Source organism: Balaenoptera ricei, chromosome 12, assembly GCF_028023285.1.
Source record: "Balaenoptera ricei isolate mBalRic1 chromosome 12, mBalRic1.hap2, whole genome shotgun sequence".
NCBI classification, from domain to species: Eukaryota; Metazoa; Chordata; class Mammalia; order Artiodactyla; family Balaenopteridae; genus Balaenoptera; species Balaenoptera ricei.
Window position 1 is genome coordinate 1,991,221 of NC_082650.1, and position 21,280 is coordinate 2,012,500.

Below are 21,280 nucleotides of genomic sequence, written 5' to 3' on the forward strand. Positions count from 1 at the left end.
TCGGGTCTGCAATCCTCGCTGAGGAATTCCTGCACTTTTGTGTAAGTCTCCCCTCCCAGGCGCCAGTGAAGGAGAGAGTAGCAACAAGAAGTTAGCAACTCACGTTCGGATGAGGGCTTCCTGCACGTCGCGCACCGGGAGCTGCGGCACAGCCTGTGTTAACCCTCGCGTTTTCCCTGCCACGCCCGACGAGGCCCACGGCTATCCGCGTTTTGCAGGTAAGATTATTGAAGCACAGAAATGCTGTCACCTGGCCCAAGGCCACCCAGCTCCTAAGTGGCACACACCACACAACACCCCTCCCATGCCCGCCTTCCTAGGCTGACCCCAATGACGTGTTTCATTGCCTGAAGCATTTTGTTGACACTCTTCAAAGGGAGAAAACCTCTTCTGAGACCATGCCTCAGTGCTGTTGTAAACTCGTAAAAAAAATTCATAATAGATAAGAACCTGTAAGTGAGTTTAAAAAGCTCAGCGTTTCTGACCACGAAGCTGGAAGTTTGCAGAGGTCACGGCCCGTGCTGCGGTGGCTCAGGGCTGCAGGTACATGGGAGCTTGTCTGGGAGGAGGTTTGCTGAGCACAGCCTGCCCTCGTCCTCCCCAAGAAACACAGAACAGGGAGCGCCTCCACCTTCCCCGACGGGGGCAGGGGCCCTGAGCCTGCATTCAGCATGGGCCCCATAGCCTCGGCGCCGGCCTCGTGGAGCTGGTAAAAATGCAGAGTGTCAGGCGCCCGGACCCACGGGCTCAGAGTCAGTCCCCGGACCCACGAGGTCCTGGGCAAATGACCCTCGAGAGGCAGTGCTCTGAAGCGCGGTCTGAATTTCTGAGGTCTTTCTGAGCCTTACATTTCATGGTTCAGGTTCACTCTGGACTCTGGGGGTGGTGAAGCTAGGCTGGGCATCGCGTGGGCAGCGTAACTGCTGGCAGGGGCTCCCCCCCGACTGCTGTCCATGCCCAGCCCTGGGCGTGAGCCACGGCTGCTCCGTTTTCTCCTTTTGTGGATTAAGGCTTGAGATGGCTTTGGGTCTTGTTTGTACTTTTTCTTAATCACTATTTAAAAGGGCTCTCAACTGTTTATTCAGCAATAAAACTTGCAGGGCAGCAGAGCTGAAGCCAGGGGCTTGCCCCGAAGTGCCTGGATGGGTCAGGGTTAAGGATGGGTGAGAAGGTCAAGTGTGGCCTCTGGGTCATGGGGGGTGGTGAGAGGATGGGGGGAGGGCTGCGCTACAGACAGCGACTCCTGGGGCCTGGGCCTCTGCATGGGCCAAGCACCTCGAGAGTGGATGCACGGCCTGTTTTAGGGCTGTGGGGGGGCGTGAGGCTTAGTGGGGCCGGCAGTGAGGCGGCCGACGGTTTGGGGGAGAAGGCGAGCTCCAGTGGTCAGTGCAGCCAGAGAAAGACGGTCAGTGAAAATGCAGCACTTCCTCTCCGTCCAGTTAGCTTTGGCTCCAGGCAGAGGTGGGCGAGATGGACGGGGCAAGCTGTGATCCCCGCCGCCTCTGGTTCCTGACCCCGTGGTGCAGGTGACGGGCCGGGGAGGAGGGCGGGCGGGGACAGCTTCCTGGTTTTGCCCCCTTTGGGACAGGACACCGTCTGGGACACTGTCTGTTTGGTGGCCACACATCTTTCTGATCGTGCCCCTCTCGACATGGCCTGTAGACCCTCACGCCCCAAAGTGCTCCCAGTATAGCGAGTGGACATGGGATCCAGGAGAAGGCCCACTTGGTGAACGATAATGTCGAGATGAAGGGAACGTGGCCTTGTGTCCGACTCTAGGTGTCTCAGCCCAGTGACATCGTGTGACAAGAGCACCCAGGCCTCCCAGAGCCGATCTACATGACAGACAGACAGACAGAGGACACGGGCTCGGTCCTGAGGCAGCAGAGAGGCTCAGGGTCCCGATGCCCTTGTTCCTGCCCCTCCCCGCCCCACTGTCCTGGACCCGCCTGGCCCTGTTGGCATCTCTGCCCAGAGAAGCTGAAATAACAGGCCCGTCGCGCCGGGTTTCTGAGAACAGCAGAGATAATCCCCACATGTCCTGTTGGGTCCATAACCTCAACCTCCTTTGGGGTCCGATCCTGCACCAGCAGCCCCTGCTCAGAGGATGGGTTGGCAGGACGGCCCATGTGTGAGCATCTCGGAAAACCACTTAGAAAGCAAGGAATTTGCTTTCTAATAAAACCCCAGGGAATTCAACTCTAATAAAACCCCAGGGAATTACTCCTAGTATGAATCGGGCTGCACAGAGAGCCCGTCCCCTCTTCCTGCTTAGCTGTGCTTGGAGGGACCTCGGCATCTGGAGATGCCCAGGACGAGGATGAGAAGGCAGGTGAGCGGGAGGGGACAGTCCGTCATCAGCTCGCGGGGGCCTGATGCAGCCCAGGGAGAAAGTCCCCCCTCACGGCCTTGGCGCCAACTTATCTGCTTGGAGCAGATAAGACGCGCGGACTGGTCTCGGTGAGAAGCAGGAAGTCTGTCACGGGGGGTGAGGTGTGGATCTGTCACCCCCAGCCCTTGCCCCGCTCTTCTTCTCTCTGAAAGAGGAGGTGGAAAGTGGTCTCTGTTTTAAGGTTTTCCAGGCTTTTCCTTAAATAGTCACAGAGCCTGGAAAGCTCTGCTCTAGACAGGAAACAGTCTACACTGGCCGCAGAGGGTCCAGAGCCGTCTTGGTGTCACACGTGTGAGTCTGGCGTGGGATTTGTGAGGTGTTTGAATCTGTGTTGGTTTTTTTATCTTTTACTTCAGAAATAATTGACCCCTTCACACCTTGCTTTCTGATGACTGCATTCATTGGGTTCATCCACGACTGCCTGAATTTCACCTGAAAAGTTCTGTAATAACCTCCTGGCGCACAGAAGTCTCCTTCTTCTGTGTACAGAGGGCACCCCGGCTGAAGTCAGGGGAGGCTGGGAGCACCTGTGGGAGGGGAGGGGACGACCCTGCCCCCCACCCCATGTAGAGCCCCCAGCAGCCTGGGTGCAGTGGGGGCCTGGTGCCCTCGCCCCAGCGCTGCTTCCACTCGTGGGCGTCAGTGCCATCCCTGCCCCTTCTCAGCAGCCTGGAGCCGAAGAGGCCTTGGAGCCTGGTGAGGGCACGTCCCTTGTTTCCAGGTGAAGCACAGGCCGAGAGAGAAGGGACAGGCCTGCGGTCACTCGGCGGGTGGGTGGGCTGCCCACAGAGAGGCCCAGCCCTGCTCAGCTGGCGCAGCTCCTGGGTAGTGCCACCGCCCAGCCTTTGCCAGCCGAGGGTCCGCTGGGAGGTGGGTGAGCACCGGGGGCCGGTGGTGTCGAGAATCCCCGGAGAGGATGAGACACACGTGTGCGACTTCTGCAACTCTGCTCCGGTGAGCAAACCTCCGGCTTTTCTCAGACTTGCCAAGAAGGACTCTGGGAAGCTGCAAATGATTAGAAAACACTGAAATAGATGATTCTGAACACCCTTTCCAGCTTTCAGTTTCTGAATGTAATTTCTAAGCTTCCTGCCCCGAAAAGGAGCCATTCTCACCACAGTGGGTGTGAAGGGGCAGAGTGGTGACTTCAGATCTGAAACTGGGGCTTGGTAAGAGAAACCAGATCTTTACACATGTCATTCAAGGTTAATGTCATTAACCCATCCCCATCACTGAGCCTCAAACCTGGTTCTGAGGTTCTTCATGGAGAAGAATGGGGAGGGGGAGAAGGGGGCCACTGGAGGGTCCGGATGCAGGAGAAGGAGCCTGGGGGGGGGGGAGGGGGGAGGGGGAAAGGGGGAGAACCCAACGCCACGCCCTTTGCTCCTTGCGGCCCTGGCATCTCCACTGGGAGCCGTCCAGAGTCCTGCCTGAACAGAGGGCCTCACTCGGAGGACTCATAAATCTCTTCTCACACACGGGCTAAGATCCCTGAATGGATCCAGCTGGGTGGGTCTGAGAAGCAGCAGAGCCAGGCCCCGACTTCGTCACTTACGTAACTTACTCTTGAAATAACAAACGCCCTCCTCCCCGGCACCCCGTGGGGAGGACGTGCAGGTCCCCCCCCCCCCACCCCGCCCCGTGGGATTCAGAGTCAGCGGACCGTGGACTCCGTGTCACAGCACTTCCAGAAAAGCCAGTCGGGGAGCAAAGCAGCCCCGCTGCTCCCTGCTGGCCAGGCAGGACCCACCCTCCGTCCTGGGGCCACTGGCTGGCTCCCCGCCCAGAGCCTCAGCTGAAACCCAGAGCGAAAGTCCACGGGGCCTGGACCCTAACACGGGGCCTCTCAAACGCAGGGAGCTTGTGATCCGAACCCAACCCGAGATGCAGAACTAGGTGGTCATGGCAGTTTGGACCCTCTCGAGTCTGGAGAAAAGCTGGAAGCTTTCAGATCATGAAGGAAACCAGGCAAACTCCATGTCCTGATTTCCCGCTGTGCCCTGTCTCAGGAACTTGTCCTGGGCTCGTCCAGCCCTAAATCGACACCCACCAGCAGGGCGGGCTCTCCATGCAGGTCAGGAAACACGCCCGTGAGGTTCAGGCATTTCCCCGAGGCTGTGTGACTTGGACATTGTGGATTATTTTGCATTTCTAATAAAAAATGTACTAAGACAGATTTTACAGGTCATCAAAATGGCAGTTCATTAAATGTAGTGAAAAGTACAAATGATTTATTCACAAGGGTGTGTGGAGGCGTGCATACGGTTGGTAACCCAGGAGGAGAGAGGCTGTAAACAGAAACTTTTAATAAACTTGGAATCCCAAGGTGAGAATAAAATTATGCTGCCTGCCATTTATGCCATCAGTGCTTTAAAAAAAAATAAACTGTGAGCTTCTTTCCTTCAAAGGCCTTAGATGAGACTGATTTTTAGAAATGACCCTCTGCTCGTGCGAGGCTGTCTGCAGCCGCCCCCTTTCCCCCGACAGACTTGTTAAAAGTGCCCACTGAGGGGACCTCCCTGGCGGTCCAGGGGTTAAGACTTCGCGCTTCCAACGCAGGGGGTGCGGGTTTGATCCGTGGTCGGGAACTAAGATCCTGCGTGCCGTGGGGTGCAGCCAAGAAGGAAAGAAAATAAAAGAAAATAGAAGCGCGCACTGAAGTGGTGTCGGAATGAAGAATATAAGTCCTCTACATCTTTCAAGTGTTCCCGTTGCCTAAAATGTAGGAATGTTCCCTAACTATGGCTATTAACCTTCTGGGATGGCCTTTGAGCATCTGAAAAGCTACAAACCCCTTCCCCAGAAACACACACACAAACATGCAAACATAACTTTGCAGAAAATGTCAGGAGGTTTTCGGGTGCTGCTGTCCGGGACCCCGCGGTCCCCTCCCTCTGGGTGCGGCCTGCATCTCACCTTTAACAGCTGTCCCGTGAGGGTGGCTTTCGGACCCACCGAGGCCGCCGTCTGCACAACTCCCTGGCCCCTGGACACTCTACACCCAGCCGAGCCTGGCCCGGCATTTCCAGGTCATCAGAGAAGCTACGGGAGTGATCTCTTCCGCGGCCCTAGAGACGACTCGTGTCTCCGAGTGGGAAGGCGGCCGGTGGGCTGGTGGGTGGTGTTTGGGTGCCCAGCTCGCCGCGGCTCCCACGGGGCCCTGGGGCTGACGCTGCCGCCCCTACGCCCGCCCAGGGCGGTGGCTCCGCACCTGTTCTGTGTGGGCGGCCAGCGCTCTGCAGTGGGGACAGATGGAGTGGCCTTTGCTCCGGGACCAAGGGCCGTCGCCTGCGGGGACACAGACAAAGGGCGACGCAGCTGCTCAGGGCCCGACTCGTAGCCCGGCCGCAGCGGCACCTCGGGGACGAGACGTGCCTTCGCTCCAGAGGGAGCCCGGCAGGTCCGAGGGCTCCGCGCTTCCAGGGGGGGCTTTGAGTCAGGCATCTCTGGGCGCCCCCTTCCCGTTGAATCCCCGTCTCAGTCCCAGGCTGGGGACTCTCAGGCCCGGACCCCAGAGCCGTCGCGGTTCGGGGAAGAAGTCCACGGAAAGTCCCGGGCGCGGGGCTGGGCGATCCACGGCGCAAAGCCTCCTGTTTTGCTTCCGTCTGTGCGACGGTCAACGGATTGAATTAGGTTAAATGATGTCGTCAAACAGGAAGAACGATTATCGAGCACTTGCCGCCCGTGTGCTGTGAGTTCCGTTGATTCGTGGGGCTCCCGGGACAGAGGAGGAAAGCGAAGAGTGGAGAAGGCGTCTGCTCTTGGGGTTAAGGGCCCTACTGAGACGGGAGCGTTTCCCGGGACAGAGTCACACCCCCTTCACACCCCACTCCCTTTCCCTCCCGGTGCTCACGCCCACGCACACACACGCGGACACGCGCGCGCACCACCACCAGGTCTGACCGTAGGAATTCAGGAAACGTGATCACATCTCCCTGCGTCTCTCTCTCTCTAGCCTTTGTTTCCTCCCTCCTGATCCCTCTTCTATTTCCCTGCCTCTCTCCCTCCTCCCTCCCCACCGCTTCTTTCTTCCACAGCACAGACACTAGTCGACACAATAACACGAGACACAACAAGAAGCGTTTAAAAGTAAGAATTTGTTGTCTTTTTACTGAAACACTGTTAATTCCGAAAGAGTATTTTTACATAGTTTGGGTACAACATTTAAACCACCCCGTTGGTAAGCAGACATAAACTGACACTGTTCTAAATACATTATTTATTTTGTTTAAAAATTTACATGCCCATCAATAATGCATCCAGCTGGAGAACGTTAATTTGCTTCAGGCCATGCACCAAAAAACCAAATTAGACTCACGTCTCTCACTACTCCGCCCTCTGCGGTCAACACACTCCAGAATCCATGCAGAGGAGAGAGGGCAGCTCACCCACAGGACGGAGCAAACGCGCGTCTCCCTGTGCCCACCCCACCTACCTGAGAACCCTCGCGGTTTCCGGAGGTTTCCGTGCGCATCGCGGCTCAGTGTGCTAAACACTAAGCACCGAAGGCTTAGCTCTTAAAGACTTGAAGTCTGCAAAGCAATCTCAAAAGGGATTAAGATCTTTTCTGGGGGATAGATGATCACGTGCTCTCAGGAGCTGGACTTCAGGAGGATGGGCCAGGAAAAGAAACATACACGAATAGCTATTTTTTTTTCCATATAGAAGTTCAGAAGGCTCGTCTTAAAATTGTTCTTTACTGGAAAAGCCCCAGAGCACAGGTCATGTAAAATCCAATCATTAAAATATTCCAAACTGCTAGGAGTCACTTGATAAACATCTTCCCAACCCCACTAAGCTGGGCTAGTTGTGAAAGAGGGGCTGGCCCTGGGCACACTCGGCTGTCCCCAAACCGCCCAGCTGACGTTCCCTTAAAACCGCCCCATCCAGAAGGACACCAGAGCCGAGAAGGCAGGAGGGGATGCGGCCAGGTGGACACAGATGTGGGGCTACCTTCTTCAGCAGAGAACATGACTCTGGGTGCCATTCTGACACGCCTGCCTCCGTCCCAGTCCCGGGCGGGATACTATTATTAGGGCTTGGCAGAGAAAAGGCAGGGAGGAACGCTGAACCCATAATTCCTGGCCCTCCTGGGCTGTGTCATTCAAGAGCTTCCTGGTTTCATTTCCATGGTTTGGCAGCAGACTCTTTAGCACATCCAGACATTTTTATGGTTGGATTCTTTGTGGAAAAGACAGGGCACATATTTTCTCTTAAGTGGAGTTTCTCCTTTTCGCTGGGCTTCGGCGACTCTGCTTCCCCAGAGCCAAGGGCCCATGTCCTCCAGTGGGCGGTTTACACCGTGTGGGGTCAACGACCATCTGGTTTGGAACCAGAGAGCCGTGGAATGGCAGTGCTGGCTGGGATCGCGGACACGGCCGGCGCGAGGGGTCCAGACGGGCGCTGCCTGCGGGACCCCCGGGGAGGGTGAGGGTCCCGGCCGAGGGTTTGGGGTCTGGAGGCAAAGGCCGATAGAGCAGGAAGGAAGGGCCTGTGTGCCAGAGCGCCTTCTTTCTTTTAAAGACAAGCCGAATATTTAAGTTTTTAAGTGAAGTTTCATGATTAAAAAATATTGGCAAACAAATAGACCTGTGGGAGAGAAGTCCTTGCTCAGGCCCTGAGCCCAGCCTTCCTTTAGCAGACGTGACCCTGAGGCCATGAGCCGGAGGATGACCTGTCCCAGGTCCCTCAGGCATGGAAGGAGGGCCTGGGGCTAGAACTCTGATTTCTCCATGATTAACACCAAATTCTTCCTGCAAGGCCGGTTGACAATTATTCTTTGAAACAATCACTTCTTCACAGGAGGGGGAGGTGAGCTAACTTACACGGCCAAGGCCAAGCCTAGACCATTGTCCCGAACTCTTGTTCTCTTTAAGATTCAAATATAAAAAAGCTTTAAAATATATGTTACGTTAAATAGTATACTCATATATTACATACGATTTTACTATATAGTATTATTATCATATAAGATTTGAATATGTACGTTTATGTTACAGCTGACCACGGTTGAAGGGAAATGTCAATAGATAATACCCCAAAGATTCCAGCCCCCTGGTCCTCTCTTATCTGAGATGTTACCACACGCCCATGGGATTCTTTGCAGATGATAGACAGGGATGATGGAAGACTTCTATCCCTGATACTTAAAGAGATAACAGTAACCCCAGCAAACCCCCTGATAAGCAGGGCCAGTGGACTCGCTCGGAAGGCCTGGAATTCGCTTTTAGTACATCTTCATCCTGACGCAGGCCGGCGGCGCTGAGACCCAGCGGGGCCTGGGGAGACTGGCCCCCGGGGCGGGGGGGCCCCGATCTTGGCACCGGCGCCTTCATTCTGTGTGACTTTCTGTGGGGAGTCATTTCTGGCCCTCAGCTCTTCTCATCTCTGAAAGGAGAAGGCTGGGCTGCTGTCTTTCCATTCCAAAGCCTGTCATCTCGGATCGGAGAGACCAGATCTCCAGTCCTGGACCCATGGCCTGCCACGTGACCTCGGGCAGGTGGTGTAACTTTTCCGTGCTTCAGTTTATCTGTGAGATACGTCTGTTTGGCTTCATTGAGAAGATAACGGCCGTGTCTGCCACGGGGTCCCCACCCACCATCGAAAGTCATCTGCTCTAACACAGCGTTCGCCCCAAATAAAAGCTGATTGCAGAATACCAGTCTATGATGTAACATAACGGGATGCACAGAAAGTGGGGTTTCACAATGACCACGAAACCCTACACCTGCTGAACGCTGGTGTCTAGTCCGGAGGGCAGGGAATCACGTTCCCGCCAGGAACAAACAAGAATCTTAACTTTCCCCCTCCAGGGCCTGGGACAACTTCATGCGCCCGTTGGAGGGTTTGAGAAAAGCTGCATAACCTGTCCCCAGAAAAAGGCACGTATGCATACACACACTAAATTCTGCATTCCACACCAGAGGGTTCAGGGACTCGAGGAATCCCACCCTGGATGTTGGTGGCTTTGGAATTTCCTCAGGAACAGTCGGTCACTTACAGCTGCCTGGGCAGTTGGTGAAGGGTTTACACTCAGCAAACTCTCTCTCTCTCCTGAAGATGTGGGTTTCACTGTGGGTGATTTAGGGGACTGAGGGTGAGCTCCTGCCATTGTCCGTGGCCTCCTAGAGGTTCATGGATCCTGGTCTGGGGGGGTTCCCATGTGCGGGACATGTATGCATAAGAGTAACACCCAAAACCAGGACAACCATCATCAACGGAGTGTCCTCTGTCCTCAGAGCCTGGGATTCAAGTTCAGGTCCGTCAGACTCCAAAGCTACTGCCCACCACACTCTTTAATAAAAGGAATGTTAAAAATTATGCTAAAGTTATTCTGCTATTTGGGAACCTCGCTGCCCTTTCTTCGCTTGGGTCCCCTGAGATATTTCTCAGCTGTGAAGTGGAACTCAGTGTACCCCCTCTGCCCTGGTTCTCAACTTCCAGCAGTTCTCCTGTCCCAATCTCCTCCAATTTTTGTCTCTCTCGGCGCTAGTGTGTGCAGAGCAAGGATGCTTGTCGGGGTGTCTGGGAGGATTGGGGCAGGTTGGCTCCTGGGGATGTCACCACACATGCCCTGGGCGGGGAAGCCCTGTTAGGAGAAGGGCCGGGCCTGGCCACCACACTCAGCACTGCAACCCAGCCTGAGCAGCCAATAGGCCCCAGCTAATGGGCAGCCCACCCCTAGGCCAGTGATTCTCCTGTGGAGGGAAATTTACTCTGAAAAATCTAGTCACTATTATACTTCTCTATATAAAAATGAGAATCACTATTGTTTTCATAATACAGATTATACATGAAATCCCAACAAAGTCACCTATGCTGGTAATCATAGGAGAAGAGGAAGGTTCTTAACTAAAAGTGGGGTATGCCTCATGCCCCGACACTCCCTCTACCCCACCAGAAGGGGTGTCTCAATGGGGAGGGAAAGGCCTGGCTGACAGGTGACATCGCTGCCCAGAGCAGCCTTCCTCGGGGCTTATTCACTTGGTCACAGAAGGAGATAGACTCACGGGGTTCATGTCTCCATCGGGGGGGCGTTCTCATGGGTTCCTCCCACAAGTCTTTACTGAACATGTATTGAATACGTGTTCTAGGCGGGGGTCTAGGTTCTGGGTGGACAAAGGTGGACACTACCTGGTCCAATAGGGGAGACACACGTAGACCTGCACTGATGAAGGATGTGGTGACTTCTGCCATAGGTCGGGGGCATGGAATGCTCTAGAGCTCAGAAGAGGGACATTTCGGGTGGTGTCCTGGAGGAGATGCAGGTGTACGGACAGGTGCAGAATGCAAGGAAACCAGCCAGGAGAACAGGGGGAGAGTGATGGGGGGCGTGGAGTTGCGTGCGGAGGGGTATGAGCCACTGGGGGCTCAGCATGGGTGGGGACGGGGAGCAGGACGGGCCACGCATGGGCTTGGGGACCCAGAGCAATTTTCAGCTCCTTAAGTGGCGGGATGTGTTTTGGGGCTCATCCTAGAGGTAACTGGGATGACAGATTAGGGGGAACAGACTGGAGGGGCCTCCGTGGACCAGGAGAGTGACCTGTGGCTCCCGTGGGGCCAGCTACGCGGGAGAGGGCAGGGCTGGAGGAGCAGCGTAGCGGCGACTATGACCAGGGAGCGGGGTGGCTGCTCGCGCTGAGGATGCTGGGTTGACCCCGCGCCCCGTGGCGAGCTCTGCTGGGGAGCTGGCGATGCAGCGGTCGGCTTCCCGGCCCGTCATCCTGCTCTGCAGCTGCAGGTTGGGGTCTGGCACCGCCTTCCACGAGGGGCGTGCCGCACAGACAGGTGAGCACAGGTGGCCCGTTCTGGGCACTGAAGGGATGGAAGGGGGGCTCAGCTGGCAGAGGTGAAAGGGCGGGGACTGGCCCGCGCTCGTTCACGCTGGCCTGTGTTCCTGCAGCGCCACCCTGCTGGTACCTGCTGCTCCGCATCTCCTCCGGGAGGCCCAGGGAACCCTCACCCCGTGTCCGTTGTGGGTGGACCGCGGGGCCCCCGCCCATGACGGGAGGCAGGCTGCTTAGGCCTTTTGTCCTGTCTGCATAGAAATCATGAAACAGCACTTCACACCAAAGGCCTGACGACACGCACGTCCTCTGGCCCTGGTGGCAGCAGCGCTGAACTGTGCAACTGGCTGGGCTGGCGGGGCCAGGTCGGGGGCTGCGGGCTGGGGTCCGTGAGCCGAGCCGCAGGGGACCAGGCCCCAGGAGCTAGGCAGCCGCTGGCGGGGCCAGGGGCACACACACCTCCACGAGCAGGTCGAGAGAGCTCAGCGGGCAGAGGATGTGGGGAAACTTCTCCTCTACAGGAACCAGCTGACTGAGCTGCCCACCCCCGGTGACCCCAGGGGCTCCCAGCTGGTCAGCCGACCAGGCGCCAGTGTAGTATCCAGTTAAGGGTGTGGCTCCAGGGTCACACGGCCTGGATACGAATCCCTGTTCTGCCCTTTCTTGCTGCGAAACCCAGGCCTAGTTACTTAACTCATCAAAGCCTCAGTCTATCCATCTGCAAAATGGCCTTTTGCAGCAGTAGCACTGCCGTGAGGATTCTGTGGCCCTGGGGACCCTGGGGACAGGGCCTCCTCAGCCCCGGGGAGAGTCCGTCGCCTGGCACTGGCTTGAAACTCAGCCTTAGCTCCAGCTACGTCACCGCCCAGCGGGAACTTTCCCTCCCTCGTGGGTGGGGGTCTAGTGACCCGCACAGAGCAGGCGCTGATTAAAGCAGGCGCAGGAACGATGACCCGACAAAGCTGTGCATCTTTGATTACTGACCACGAAGCCCAGCTCTGGGATGGTCGGGGTCATCGACGCCTGCAGCCCAGCCGGGAGGGGTCTGGGTCCTGCACCATCCTGGGGCGCAGGCCGGTTCGGGGGAGCAACCGCACACCAGGCCCACGGCATCCCTGGCCGGTGGGATTCTGTGCACTGCCTCCTCACCCCTGCCCAGAAGCCGGGGCGTCCGGGGGCACGTCCCCCAAAGGGACGCTCCGTCCCCCAGGCTGTGTGCTGAGCTCGGGTCCCACCCCGGCCACAGCCGGCGCCCGTCACGCCCGTGGCACCGCGGGGTTTAGGCTCAGACCCCACTGTCTGAGGCTGACTGGGAAACCGCCTTTAGAAACACTGTAATTAAACCCAGATTGCTGAGGGGCACTGGGAGTTCAGGGGACGGGGCACTGGGAGGTCGGGTTTGTTGTGGCGGAGTGTCCGGTGGGCCGGGGTTGAAGCGGCCCCTCCCCCAGGCTGATGGCACGTTCCTGCAGGAAGTTGCACAACGTCCAACCCGGGTCCAAGTACACACGGAGTTCAAAGACGGAAAACAGTAGGTTGAGTGTCAGTCTCTGAGGGATGAATTTAGGCCATTGTTTAAAATCAGATGTTTGGTCAGAAAGCCCACACTTGTCCAAACACTGAGAGGAGGGCAGGGACCCACAGTGAGTCAGCGAGGGCAGCTCAGGCCGGGAGGGGCCCGCGTCCTCACACCGTCCTTGGAAGATGTCCTGTCCTGCAGGCAGAGGACCAAATGCCGCTGGGATTTGGGTCAAAGGTCTGGGAGGTCTTCCGGGCACACGGGTTCCTGTCCGGCTCAGTCCCCCGTGCAGCTGGGGCCCCTCCCGGGAAAGTGTCCTCGAGCCACCAGCACCCCCCGCAGGACAGTTTACCCCCTGGGGTTACTCACTCTGGTGACCCCGAAGGGGGCTGTGAGGACAGGTGACATGGGCAGCCAAGGTGACAGGCGGTGGACACTGGTTTCCAGGCCAGTGGACGTGGAAGTCGTCTGTGCTAGGATGCGGTCACTGACTGGCCTGGGGCGGGGTGTGGGTCCAGGAGTCTCCGCCTCCAGCAGCTGGGTGCTCGATGCAGCAAAGCTCCCCTGGGGGGGCAGGGGGAGGGGGGCAGGCTGGCGTCAGGGCAGATGATGAGCACAGTTTTGACCATGTTGGACTTGCAGCCACTTGGGGCACGTGACGGGAGTGATGGGTGGGGCCTGCGTGTGTGGTTTGAAGCTCAACGAAGAGATCGGGGCTGGAGTCACTGATTTAAGATTCATCAGCATTTAGATGATGGTTCTGGAAAGAGGAGGGCGGTGGGGCAGTGACAGGGGGTGGGCGTAGAGAGAGGGCAGCCGGGGGCGGCTCTGAGAGGCACTGCAGGCCAGGGCCCAGCTGGGGGGCTGAGAAGGGACAGCCAGGGAGACCACCGGTGCCACAGAGCAGGCCCGCGCTCAGGACAGGCTGCTGAAGCTGGGACACCCCGGGCTCCTCCGGCTGGAATGACTCGCTTGGCGTGTCTAAGTGTCCATTAGGGGCTGGGTGAGCTATTTTAGTCCGTCTGATGGAGAAGAGCTGGGAACACAAACTGACCACTGATTAGATGTAGTTTGTTGGGTGATGGATTCCAGGGCGAGGAGGGGTGATAACCAGTGTCCCTGGCATAGGGAGGACCTGGGATGGATAGTGGGGTGTGATGAAATGGCGTCAGCCTCGGAGCCAGAGCTCAGATCCCTGTCCCGCTCCTCGCCAGTAGTACACGGTGCTGCACTGGTCATGAGGCTTCAGCCGCCAGACACAGAGGTCAGCTTTAGCCAGCTCGAGGTGGGAGCTTTGCCCATCCTCCCCCTGCCCTGGCCTCTGCAATGGCTTTGTTCACTGCTCGTGGGGGACAGGGCCACCCCGGGCAGGGGTGCCAGAGGGGAGAACTTTCTCCCCACGGGTCCTACTGGGTCTCACCTGCCCTTTTCCAGTGGGGGGAGTGGAGGTGCAGAGCCACGTGATGACAGGTCAACATGGAGAGGGAGGGGCTTCCGGAAAGGGTGACGCTGGACAGACAAAAAGTCACAGGTGAGCACACATGCATGCACGTTTTCCAGTGAGGAACGTTGTGTCATGTCCCGAGCTCAGTAGAGGGCACCTGCGTGGGAAGCGAGTGCTGAGTGAGATCACACACGTGAAGCTCTGGGTCCAAGGCCTGGACCCTCACCAAGCGGGGGCTGGCAGTGTCACAGCGGGATGAAGGGCGCTGGGGAGCTGGCGTCGCTGGGTGTTAAGGGGCACCGGCGTTTGTGCAGTGCACACCCTGTGGCACTGTCCAGGACGGCTCGCCGTGGGAGCTCCGGCTCTAGATGAAGACGTGGCGGGGGGGGGGGCGGCCTCCCAGCTGACTCGGGGTCTGGGGTGGATGGGCCCAGAGGCCTGGTGATCCAAGCCTTCCAGTCAGGACGGAAGAGCGGGGCCCAGAGGAAGGAAGGCCTGAGTGAGGGAGGACCCGGGGCAAGTAGAGCTGCGGGGTCCGAGGACCCATGTGCCTGCCCGGCTGGTGTTCCTGACCATCCATCAGCTCCGGGGAAGCGCTGCGTCGCCAGAGCCCTCGGCCGTGCCCATGCGCAGGGGTGCTGGGTAATTATTTACCAAATGAATGAGCTTTATGGCCTAACGTATGAGACACATTTTGAACGTTTCCTGTTTCATTTCTTCCTTGAAAGAGGCCCGCGAGGAAGAGACAGGGAAGGAGAGAAAGGGCCCGTCTCTGCGTCGAATATCCCTCTCCCAGCCTCCCCTGCGTTCTGCTCGACAGCCCCAGAGCCGCCACTGATGCAGGCGCTTCTGAATGTCTCATCGCAACCCTATTTCAACGCTGATTTATAGGCAATCAACACTTAATAAATATGTTCTGGAAAGTTTTTTTTTTTTTTTTTTTTTTTAATTATCTAAACACTGAAATTGGGCTTCCCTAGTGGCGCAGTGGTTGAGAATCTGCCTGCCAATGCAGGGGACACGGGTTCGAGCCCTGGTCCGGGAAGATCCCACATGCCGCGGAGTGACTAGGCCCGTGAGCCACAGTTGCTGAGCCTGCGCGTCTGGAGCCTGTGCTCCGCAACAAGAGAGGCCGTGACAGTGAGAGGCCCGCGCACCGCGATGAAGAGTGGCCCCCGCTCGCCGCAACTAGAGAAAGCCCTCGCACAGAAACGAAGACCCAACACAGCCATAAATAAATAAATAAATAAAATTAAAAAAAAAAATGTAAAACCTCACTTATAAAAAAAACAAATATTAAACACTGAAATTATAAAAGGATGGAGAGCATTTTCCTCTCTCAGCCGCCCTAACAAGGAGCTGCCCTCAGCCAAACGCCTTAAATAATATCTGGGCTTTTCATGTCATCAGCTCAGTAATGACCTGTCTTGTCACATTTGGAAAGGTATTGTCCTGTAAAATCCTCATTCCTGAGCCAGAATTTCCTTTCTTCTTTTGAATTCAGGGTGAATTCTAGCCAAATAAACAGCTGTGAAATCTGGAATGTCCCATTTCTGTTTTAAGATGAGGGTCTCTCTGTGAGGCTGGATTAGTGACACTGGCCCGACTGCTCTGGGCGTCTTACTAATTAATTTGCAAATGGGAAGAGAATTGGCACACAGGACACCAGTTTGCTCTGCCAGTCACCCAGGGTTTCCTCTCTGCATTTCCTATCGAGACAGACAGATTTTAAACGCTTGAGCAGCTCTCAGCATCGGCTTAGTAACCGGCAACGTAACCCTGAGCCACACGCGGGGGGGAAAGAGATGCCCACCTGCACCTCTGCCACACAGGGCTCTGAGCGGGCTCGACTCACATTCTGTACACAGAACCCCACCATTCCCCGTGGAGGAAAGCAGGTGACAGAGAACGTGGGCTTAGGGCCTTCATTCTGTGCCAGGGGACTCCTACCTAGAGAACAGCTGAACCCACGGTAAAGTACAACTTACCAAATAGAGCCAAAGTGATGCTGGTGGACATCTCATTTTAACGGACTGTGGAAGCAGAGCTCAGCGATGTTGACCAGCACGTGAGGATGGTGGGGAAGGGTGGCCCTGGGCCCAGCAGACCAAATGCCCAAAGGCCTGAGTTCCTATTTCCTCTGCCATTTAATAGTCTGGTGCGTGTGACCGCAGGCGATTAAGGCAGCCTCTCTGTGTGTCTTCCCGTTTGTAAAAATGAGGATGGTAGTAATGCACTGCTTGTGAAAAATCAAATATGATGATGAGTTTGAAAACACTTTCCAGAAACTGCTCAATGTACAGTATATGCAAATTATAGGTAAATTACTATGATAAAAGATTATTGTATTGTGTTATTGCTGGATAAAAGTTTAAGATCAGTAAAACCAAAGGCTATGACAAGGTGCACTTACATTGCAAGAATAACCAAAAAAAGAACAAAGAGGGAAAATTTGCCCTTCCAGATAACAAAATGTAGTATGAAGTTATTTGAATTAGTGCGGTGCAGGAGTGAAAAAACACTATAATGATACAGAATAGAGAGTCTAGACTTATTTCAAATTAGTAAGGGAAATTGTAGATTATTTAATAAATGGTACTGGGACAATCACTCATCTATTTTTGGGAAAAAGTTTCATTCTAATTCATAATATTCACAAAAATAATTTTCAGTTAAAAAACTGAATGTTATAAAAGATTCTAAAACTGATGAATGCAAATAAATGAGAGAGTGTTTCAGTTTTCAGGGATAGGAAAGGCCTTCTTAAGCAAGACCCAGAAGAGACAAAGGATTGAAAGACTGATAAATTTGACCACAAAAAATGTGTGTTGTTTAATTTTTTTCAATAGACTTTTATTGGAGTGTCACATACACGGAGAAACGCTCACAAGTCTGGGACTTGCTTCAATCAGCGGGTACCACGTGACCTCGAGGCTGTGCCGTGAGACGTCTGAGGCTTCAGCTGCCCCAGGCTCGGAAGGCCCCCTCTCGGAACCACACTTGAGAAACTCCAGGTCACGTGCAGGAGAAGTGACGAATGAGCAGCCGACAGCCACGTGTGCGCATGTGTGCGTGCGTGCGCGTGCCATCGTGAACTTCCCAGCCCAGGACTGCAGCCGGAAAGTGAGACTAATACTTGATTGTTTTAAGCCATTATGTTTTGGGGTGCTTTGTCATTCATCAGCAGACCACAGAAACACTCCTTCCCCACCGCTGTGCAGAGCCGCGGCCCGCGGATCTTTCGGGACTCTATTCCATCCCATTGGTGCGCGAAGCTGTATTCCTACCAACACCACAGGCTTTCGGGAGAGCCGACGCTTCTCCATTTACGGAACAGCAGCATAGCGGGGGCATCACTCCTGCTCCTTTAGGGTTGGCGCTCGTGGACCCGGGATAACTTTCTCTTCTCCCGTGGAGGAGGAGAGCGCTTGCTACAGAAGGACAGACCAGCAAACGCCCCTCCATTTGTGAGTAGAGAAAGCCAGCCGCTCGCCGGGAAGGTGAGGGCCTGCTGGCCTTCAGGCACAGATGGATCCAAGTCTGGTCAGACGGCAGACTTAGCGAAACAACAAAAGCAAAACCAAACGAAACCCGGACACCCAGTTAAATTTGAATTTCAGATGAAGAATAAATAACTTTTTAGTGAAAGTACGTCCCATATCTGTTCTTCACCTGAGATTCACCTTTATTTGGGCAATCTGTATTTCCCGGCCACCTCAACCCAGGGGCTCAAGCAGGGGTGCTCCGCCTCTCTCTCCTTATCTCGAGGGCTGCTCCCTGTTTACGGTCTCATTCTGTAAACATCTGCTTCTTACCCTCCCAGAGGAAGAGAGGCCTTTGTCTTCCTCCAGCTGCAGGAAGGCCTCAGGGGGCGAGGTAGGTGCCCACCCCTGAACCCACGGGGGTGGCAGGAGCGCTGACCCCCAGTAGGCAGCTGTGGGGAGTGGGTTCGGCCTCATTCAAGCCCCACCCAGTTGGTTCCCCTCGGGAGAGGGGGGTTCGGTTGCCAGAAAACAGTGTAGGGAACATGGTGCCAGCTGGACCCCCGATCTCCTACGGGGTCATGGCCTGCCTAAAAACCGGGCAAGGTTCAATCCACTGAAGTCATGACAACAAGCGTTGCTCTTGTTTCTAAAGGATTTTCTCTCATTTTAGTTCTTTTCCCTGGTGGTCTAAAAGAATCCTTCTGGGTCAGCAATAACGCGCTTCTTTCCCATTTTGTATATCTGCGCAGGCCTGCGGTGTGGTCGGTCCTGGGGGGACGGAGGCTGGGAGGCTGAGCCCTACGAAGATGGAAAGTCGATGCCAGTGATCACAGAGGATGTAGAAAAGGAATTTGAACTTCTGCTCCAGAAGCTGTTATTACATTTAAACTTGGCAGAAAAGCAGCCACACTGGAAATTCATACAGCCAACGACGAGAATAATAATAATAATTATAATGAAGGCATGTTCTGGGGTCAGAGCCAAACCACCTGGGAACCGCGGAGTCCTGAGCTGCCTGCACCTGGCAGCGCCCTCCTTAGCACGCGGCAGAGCTTCATTCACCAGGACGTGTGTTTTATTGCGAGCTGCTCTGTGGGCAGATCTAGGGATAACGCAGTGGTGGCCTCGTCCCGAGTCTCCAGCACAGCGGGGTGCCGGTGGGCAGGTCGTGACAGGAGCCACGGTAGGCGAGGAGGGGCTCAGCTCTGTCTCTCTCAGTCGCCTCTCGTTCGGACCTGTTGGGAGGGAGAAACCCCAGGACGTTCCAGACCAGGGCCCCCAGCCTCCCTGTGCGAGGGGAGGGGGCTGCAAGGTGAGATAAACTCACCGCTCTCTGCAGGGGGAGTTGGCGGGGCGGGACAACGTGCAGACGCCCCTGTCCCTGCCGGGGTGGTTCCTGAGCGCCGAGGGACACGCGCCACCTTCCTGCCCCTCCTGCGACAGCCACCGCCCTCACGGTCCCCGCGGCAGCGCTGTGGGAACAGGCTGCTGTCCATTTCAGACCCAAAGTGAAAGAGTAAAATAGAAACGATTTTAACCCTTCTGCCCGCTGATGGAGATCCCACCCAGCAAGGTTCTTCTCAGAGCAAAGCCGTCGGGCTGAGGGGCGCGGCGGCCAGAGTCCCGGGGGCCAGGCTGTCCAGCGGGGGCACCAGCGTGTGCACCCGGCTTCTGCCATCTTCCTGCTGAGCCGCCCAGGCAGGCGACTCATGGCTCTGAAGCTTCATTTCTTCATCCGTCGCCCGTGCAATCAACACCTTCATCACCGGTTGAAGAGCAGACGGAGAGACTCGCTTTCCCCTGTCCTCCGCATGCTCGTCGCGAACCAGAGGGTGGAGAGGAGAGGCCGCTGTGAGCCTGGCCGGCGGCCCGGGGGGCTCTGAGCCCCCAGCAGGCCGTGTAAACGGTTCATTTCCATGCACAGAGCTTATGGTCCTGCGGTAAGATGGGAATCATCTATCATGCGGTTGGTTAATAAATAATACATATATGTATAATTCAGGGCTAAATTATTTAGTGCAAAGTATAAATACTGCAGGAGTTTAGGGAAATAAATAGCTGACTTTTTAATAAAATTTTTTAGCTGTATCATTTAGGATTAGGTTCAGATGCATGTAGCAGAAAACATGTATAAGAGAGACTTGACCCAGATAATGATTTATTTTTCTTTTCCATAAAATGAATCTGGAGGTAGGCTGCTTAGAGTTGGTTTCTCACACCACCCTTCTCCCATTATCAGGGATATAGGCCTTTTCTTTCTGCTCCAGATTTCCTCATGGTTGCAAAATGTCTATTGTGGCTGTGGCCATCACGTCTACATTCCACCTAGCTGAATCAGCCACCTTTAGATAGCTTTCCTGGAAGCCCCATCCAACAGCTTCTTACATGGCCATCCTTATAGGAAGAGCTGGGAAGTATGTTTCACAGAAGACATGTTTCTGTTTCCAGTTTGTAGGAGTTTTGTGACCCAAAGGAGAAGAAGAATTGCTCTTGGATTCATGGTCGTGGGTGCCTGGAGCCAGCTCCTGACCCTGTGAGATACAAAGCCTCTCTACTCCGTGTTCCTTCTGCCGGGTCCCCTTTCTCTCCACCTGTGCCCTTTCCCCTCGTCCCTCTGGGTTCACCTTGGGCTGCTCCTGTAGAGAAGCTGCAGCCCAGGGTGTGTCATAGGCTTCCGCACGGTGGCCTGCTACCTGGACGTCCTGGCTGTTGGCCCAGCTAGCTGTCTCCTTCTCCCGGTGCCCCCAGAGCCGCCGCAGAGCCTGCATGAGTCAGGGGTCTTCAGGCCCTGCGGGACTGTGTCCTGTGCCAACAGCGGGCGTCGCCTGCTCTGAGCCGCTCTGTGAAGGCAGAGGGGAGAAGAGGGCTCAGGGGCTCCTGGGCCAGGCAGCTGTGAGTGAATCATCATTATTTTACCAAGAGCCTTTTTGGTCGTGCTTGTTTTGTTCTCAACACTCTAATTCAGTCGGGCTGCCCCTTCACGGATCACTAACTCACTGGGGTCATGACCATCTTTTGCATAACAGAGGACATTTTTGACTGTGTGGTACCTTCTCAGATGATTTTAATTGGATGGAGATGACAAGGTTCTATGTTTATACGAAGCTTCAACAGGGCTCTCGCGGGTCCACAAGGTGACAGGACATTGACACCTGAAGAAGAAATCCTGGGTGAGCACCATGACAGCCAGGCGGGGACTACGGCATTGATAGACTTTCTCTTCTTTTCTTTCAAATATAACTATTGTATTGGTGAGAATGCTCTATGTACGAAAAGCAAAAATTCATCCCAAATCTTGTCGCCCAGAAATCGTCACTGTTCATGTTTGTTCAACATCATTTCAGAGATTTCCAGTGCATATATTCTCAGAGGAAAGTAGATAGACATTCTTACAAAGTTTTACAAAAATGAGCTCAATGGTTTAAAAATATATATCATTTATTAGATTTCATATAACTTGTATTTAACAAAATAAGATGAAAAGGAAGGAAATGTGTAAGTTTCGTAAGTGACATTAGTTCCTAAAAACTCTAAGGCTCAAAAGAGTGAAGCTAAAAAGTTGGGATTAGGGTCAACTTTATTTTTAAATTTTTTAAAAATTTAATATTAGGGGCTTCCCTGGTGGCGCAGTGGTTGAGAATCTGCCTGCCAATG